Below are 6,000 nucleotides of genomic sequence, written 5' to 3'. Positions count from 1 at the left end.
GGAGGAGTCGAGGACTGAGAGGAGCTGGTGGCTGCCGGCAGGTGCTCTCAGGCGGCGCCGCACCCCATCGCCAGCAGTTGAGAGAACTCCGGCAACGCGAGGCGAAGCGGCTCCTTCTCCTTCTCTCCCGGCGGCTCTTCCAGCTCCGCCGTGCCTTACCGGGACAAGCGCCCTGTTTACCTCCACCACCAAAGCGGTACTGAGAGGGAGGGAAGAGGCAGCACCGTCGGGGCGATCGCTGCTGGTTTATTACTTCCCTTCCCCGCCCCTCGCCGTGCAAGCTGTACCCTTCGTGCACCGCCCGCTACTCCGCTGTTACTGTCGTAGCTGTTACTATTTTACACGGAGGCACCGTGCGCCCCGCTCGGGTTCGTCTGAGGGTGACAGGGTTAGGTCAAGGCCATCGGGCTGCCGTGGTTTGCGCGCAACCGGCTCCTCTCATAACCCGGAGGTCTCTCTGCTGCTGGCATCTTAGAGCTGCCCTGCTTCTTAAGAAGCAAAGGCAAACTGCTGCCGCTTTTTCTTCCCTCAACTCACTGTGTCAGAGCTCTTCCACAGACAAACTACACCAGAAGTTTGGATAATGCTTCATCCTTAAATTCATCCTCGTTAAAATCTCTTGTGACCATGGCAAAACCAGCTCATAGAAACTCTGTAGCAACTTCTGGCTTCTTTCTAAGAACAAAATCAACTTGGAGCATCTCGTTTCCTAGCTTATCTTTTAATCAGCTGAACAGATGACAGCAGCCCCAGCTTTGGCACTGCTCTGGAGGGTGTTGCTGGTTCACCCAGCAAGAAAAATTGAAAGGCCATGTGTGGGTAACTTTGTACCACTGCCTTGTGCCCCAGCAGTCAAGAGGACACCACCACACCCTACAGAAACCACAAAATATTGGCGAACAAAGGAACAGTGGAAAATTGCAGTCCTCAAGAAAAATTTCGTATTTGAAACAGTAAACCTGTCTGGAAAGCTTTTTCATCTCATTTCCACTCACTGTCACAGAAGAGAGTTTAAACAAACAGTATCTTCTGTTTTGTTTTTGACAAAAGCACTAGTACATGAGACTTTGAAGGAAATATATACCATGGCCACCAGAGATTCCACTCATTCCTAGCAGCTTTCCTCTTCAGGCAAGAGTAAAACTTTCTGTACGACTATATCATTATCTAAATCTGCATTTGGAAAATACTCTGTGTGGACACTGAAGCCTTTGACCAACAAAAGGCACTAGCATGTATGTTTGTGATACTCCCTAATACAAATCCTACTTTGCATTTTTTGCATAATAAGAAAGTTTGGTTGAACAGCTGATATTAAAACTTGAAATGAGAAACACAGTATTGGCAAAGTGGAGGGATTATTTGCACAGGAAAGGGCTTATCTTTCTCCAGAACATTCTTGGGCTTTCAGCAACCAACATGCAGAAAACAAATTGCAATTTAATGGGTTCAGAACAACCGATGCATGGTGTGGTGCTTTCTGTAATCATGAAAATTGTTGAAGTGTCAATTTAGAACAAATACGTAGGCTGGAATTGCTTAGTGGGATGCCACTGAGACATAACAAATACGCCTTTTCTGCCTTCTGGGGGCTACAAAAATGTAGTTTGCTGTAGGTCTTAGACATGTCTTTGGGGTTCATTTTAGAGTTATTAACATTTGGTACCATTTTAAACTGCTTGCTGAGTGGTCTGTCTCTTGGTCTTAAAACAGAGTGATGGTCTATCTTAGTAGATACTTCACACAAATATAATGAAGAAAAGGACATTTTTCCCTTTTCTTAATTATATTCACTCCTCACTATTCCTTAACCCTTTCCTAACAAGCTGTCATGTTCTGCATATCCATTTTTAGTAGTTTCACCTCTTGTAATTTGCTCAGAGTTTGCATGGCTTTGATCTTTTGTGGGTTTTTTTGTGTGTGTGGTTGTTGGTTTTTTTTTTTTGGTTGGTTGGTTGGTTGCAGGTTTTGGGATAGTTGAACTGTTTCTGGGCAAACCAAGAAAAGATTAAATCTAGAACAAAAAAGGTAAGTCATGCAACACTCTTTCCTTTTTTGGAAATGTGGTCCAGTAATGAGGTTATAGAAAGAGCCACTCTGCCCCCAGAGTTGCCTATTCAAAAGTCCAGACCAGAACTGAGCATTCAGCTCTCGTATACCTTTCCAAGACATTTTGCCTTTGCACAGAGCTCAGCCCAACAAAACCAAGGTTTAACCTGAGAAGTCAACATTTGCTCTAATATGCTAATGTAAAGATGAGGTGACAATTTTCTCAGGCAGCGCTTTGCACCTGTCAAATGTACTTAGTGCAGAATATTAATTGCCACTTAGACACCACGAGCAATATAGCAATATGTTTGCTGCAGTTCACAAGGACAGCAAGTGCTCCAAAGAAAAAATATGTCCTTGAAACCACCTTTTGGGGTTTTTTTCTTCTTAATTTTGCAAATCCCTGAGCACCACTTGTTTCTCTAGACTTAACTGGGCTAATGGGGAGTGAGTCCTTCTTTTTTTTTCCCCAGGGCTACAAACTTAACAGTTTGAAGTGGAAAGCTGAGCTGTAAATTATATAAATTATAAAAAAAAAATAAGTTTGCCTCTACAGGCAGAAATACTGCCTTTCCGCCCAATGCATACACAGCTACAGCATATCTTTGTTAAAAGAAAAAGGCACACTAGAACTGGTAGCACATATGTCAGGCTGCAGTTTCAGTTTTCTCTAGCATTTTTGGCTATAAAGAGGGCTCATCCCATTTTTCCAAGGGTCAGAGAAATACAAGATCTCTTAGCTCAGGTATGTACTAAGTAAGCCAGAAGGCACAAGGCCCATGGGGAAACTGCAGATCCAAGCTGTTCTTTCAGAGTGCAAACCCACCTGCCCATGCCCTGGCAGTAATTCCTGAAGATTGCCTGCCAGCCTGGTATCTTGGACATCTGCACACTTGCTGCAGAGGTTCCCAGGAGTCAGTCCACAGGCACTTGGCACTGACCAGCCTCAGACATGGGTGCATCCAAGAAGCACTTGTCAGGGTGACTGCCACTTTACAATGATATGGACCCAGAAAGCCTGAGCTCTGTATCCCAGATGTGAATTTTTGTTTCTGTGTTGTGAAGATCAAGCATTAGGGAAAATATTTCGATGTCAAATTTCTTTCCTGGCAGCCACTGTACCAACCTTCCACAAGCTAATGCAATCTGTGGTGCTTAAACTATTCTGAGCGAACACTTTGTTAATGGACTTTTTGGTATTACAGTTGCTAGGGTTCTACCCCTCTTATTTTCTTTCACAGTGAGCAGGTCTCCAGGTAACAGTACAGATACTGCTGTCATGTGGATGAGGAAGAAAATGGTTAGATTCTTTACTGAAAAGGAAGATAAGATTATTTTTTAAGCATGGATCCAAACAGGTGTTCTCTTTCAAGGTCATTATGTAGAAGCTCTTCTACAGTTTAAATAAAATGTTATGAATTCTCCCTAAGAAGTGTAATAAAAAGCTTGATTTTGTTCAAAAGTGGGATTCAAAATATTAACTCCATACAATGGAAGCTAAGCAATATGGATAATTCTTGAAGAAAAGCTTCATAAAAAGGCCTAAAAATGCTACAAGCTTTAAAAGTAGACTTGCAGCAAAGCACGCCTCACTTGGGTGCCTCAGAATGATGTGAAGTCAAAACACCTTGGCTACCAAATCAGCATCGGAATGGCTTTCAAGGATCCCTCTTGCTTTTCTGTTCCTGGATAGCCTGAGGCCTCACAAGCTCATTTGACCTACTGACAAAGAAGGAAGGTGAAGAAAGTGACTGCTGGGTCAAAGAATATAATCAGATCTATTCAGATCTACTGTTTTGCACAGGAAGCACATTGAACACAGCATCTGTTTGTCACCACCCCATGCAAATGAAGACTGCATATATACACAGGTCACATAGAGAGTGACATCTTGTATGAAACACAAGGCTAGTCAAAGGGTGACCTTTCTCTTCCTTTTTTCCCAGCCTGCCTTGGAGAATGATAATTTTATACATATGCACTGTGTGCCCATAAGTACACAGAGCAAAACGTAATCAATTTCAAAATGATTCCAAATTTCTCACCTGCTCTAATTTTCAGCACATCCAACACTGTAATCAAACGTTCTTGCCTTTGGATTTTGAGTGGTTATAGAGCAAGTCTTTGGGAGCATGGCTAATTAAGGAGTGCAGGCTAGCAGTGAAGAAATTATGCATGTCTTCTCAGTAGCTTCCACAAAGCTAGATTTTCACTTATAGATGACTGGATGTATTTGAAATACTAAATGCTCCCTTCCTCTTTCCCCAAACAGCCATCCATCAGTGAATAACATAGAAAAGAGAATGATAAACAAAACCCCCCAACCTTTCGTGACTTTACTGAGGCAGAGAACTAATACTTTCTAAGCTGCTGATAGTCTGCATTATTTACATTATTTCTCTATCAGACAGCTATACCAGATCAATATGCAAGACACGGGCATAAATATTTATAAAGTCTGGTTAAAAACTTTGTTCTGATGTAAGTACCTGTGGCTCTTTGATTTTTCTCACTCAGTTCAGGAATGGCGAAGCAAACAGCTAGTTTAGAACCAGAAGTTAACTCAAGTTCTCCAAAATATAACCTTTAATTGATCAGTCAAACAGAAAATCACTATCTCCAGTTTTCAACACATTTCAAATAGCTTCTAGTTTATACTACAGATGGGAGAAAACCAAACCAGGCCCTCTTTCAGAAAGACTTCCCTTAGGCTCTGAAATTTCCGAGCCCCCAATAAGATGACTAATGCTGGGGAAAAAAAGTCCTAGATTTCTTCAGTTGTACAGCACCTTTACACAATGAATATTTTCTCTTTCACAATCCTAGACCTAACAGACTGCTCTTCGAGTTTAGTCTTTCTCTAATTCAGCATGCCCTAGAGGTAAGAAACACATTTTCTTGAGGAATAAGAAACCGCTTCAAGAGGTCTGGTTTAAAAGGTTTGCATGGGCAAAAGAATAAATATTCTTACTGAATTGATTAATTTACATGTTCTCAGTTTGATCAAAGTATCTTTGACTTCTCTACATGTCACACTCAGTGCTTTCATTGCAATTCTTACATACCATGTTAAGACAAGATTCTTGCTTCTAGCCTCTCTTGTTATTTCTCACTAAAGAAACATTCATGATAAAGGCCACCTGAATATTCACTTTTATTCCAGTTAAACAGGCTTGTTCTGTCCACTGATTAACCAGGCAAAATTGTGACTGTGACAGGGAACACAGTATGGTTATGCACATATTGCACAAATAATGGGAGGACTAGAATACACAGTTCATTTTTATTCATGTTTAGGTGATTTTTATATTGCTGTAGATGCCAGATACAGAAGGATATATGGGGTTTAGAAGCTTAGCAAAGCAAAACTGTCATTGCTGCTGAAAGGCATTTTAAATGTCTGTAATCACAATGGCTTAGGTACTACCAGTTAGGACTATGAAAAGTAAAGGAATCCTGAAGAGGCAAGAATTGTTTTGAAGTGACAAGTAAAACCCTGACATCTGCTGTGTCAATACTCACTCTTATAATAGGTACTAATGAAGACTTTGTATATTTCAGCAAATATAGGAATTTAGTCCAACTACAGTAAGAACCCTTAAACTGCACACACATCTTCTCCTTAAGGCAGCTAAGAAATTGCAACATTTATTAAATACAAGTTTAATATGTGAAGTAGTCTACCAATGTCCAAAATGGCCAGTGGTTGGTTTTTATTTGGTTGGTTGTTGTTTTGTTGGGTTTTTTTAAATCCATAAGTAATTAACATTCATGAACTAGTAGAGTGAAGCAGTCACAGGAGAAGCTGGCAACAGTTGGTAGGAGCACAGCTAAGGCACTGAGTGAGATAGAGAGCAGCATCAGCCTTTCACAAAACCCCTGGCAAGTATTTTTGTTGTGTGCACGGTGGCCTTGCCTTGTAAGCATGAGCTTATTAGGTCTTAGTTCTCA

Source organism: Psittacula echo (genome assembly GCF_963264785.1).
Source record: "Psittacula echo genome assembly, chromosome: 3".
Lineage (NCBI taxonomy): Eukaryota > Metazoa > Chordata > Aves > Psittaciformes > Psittacidae > Psittacula > Psittacula echo.
The sequence above is the reverse complement of the archived record's forward strand: the minus strand, read 5'-3'. Positions refer to the sequence as shown.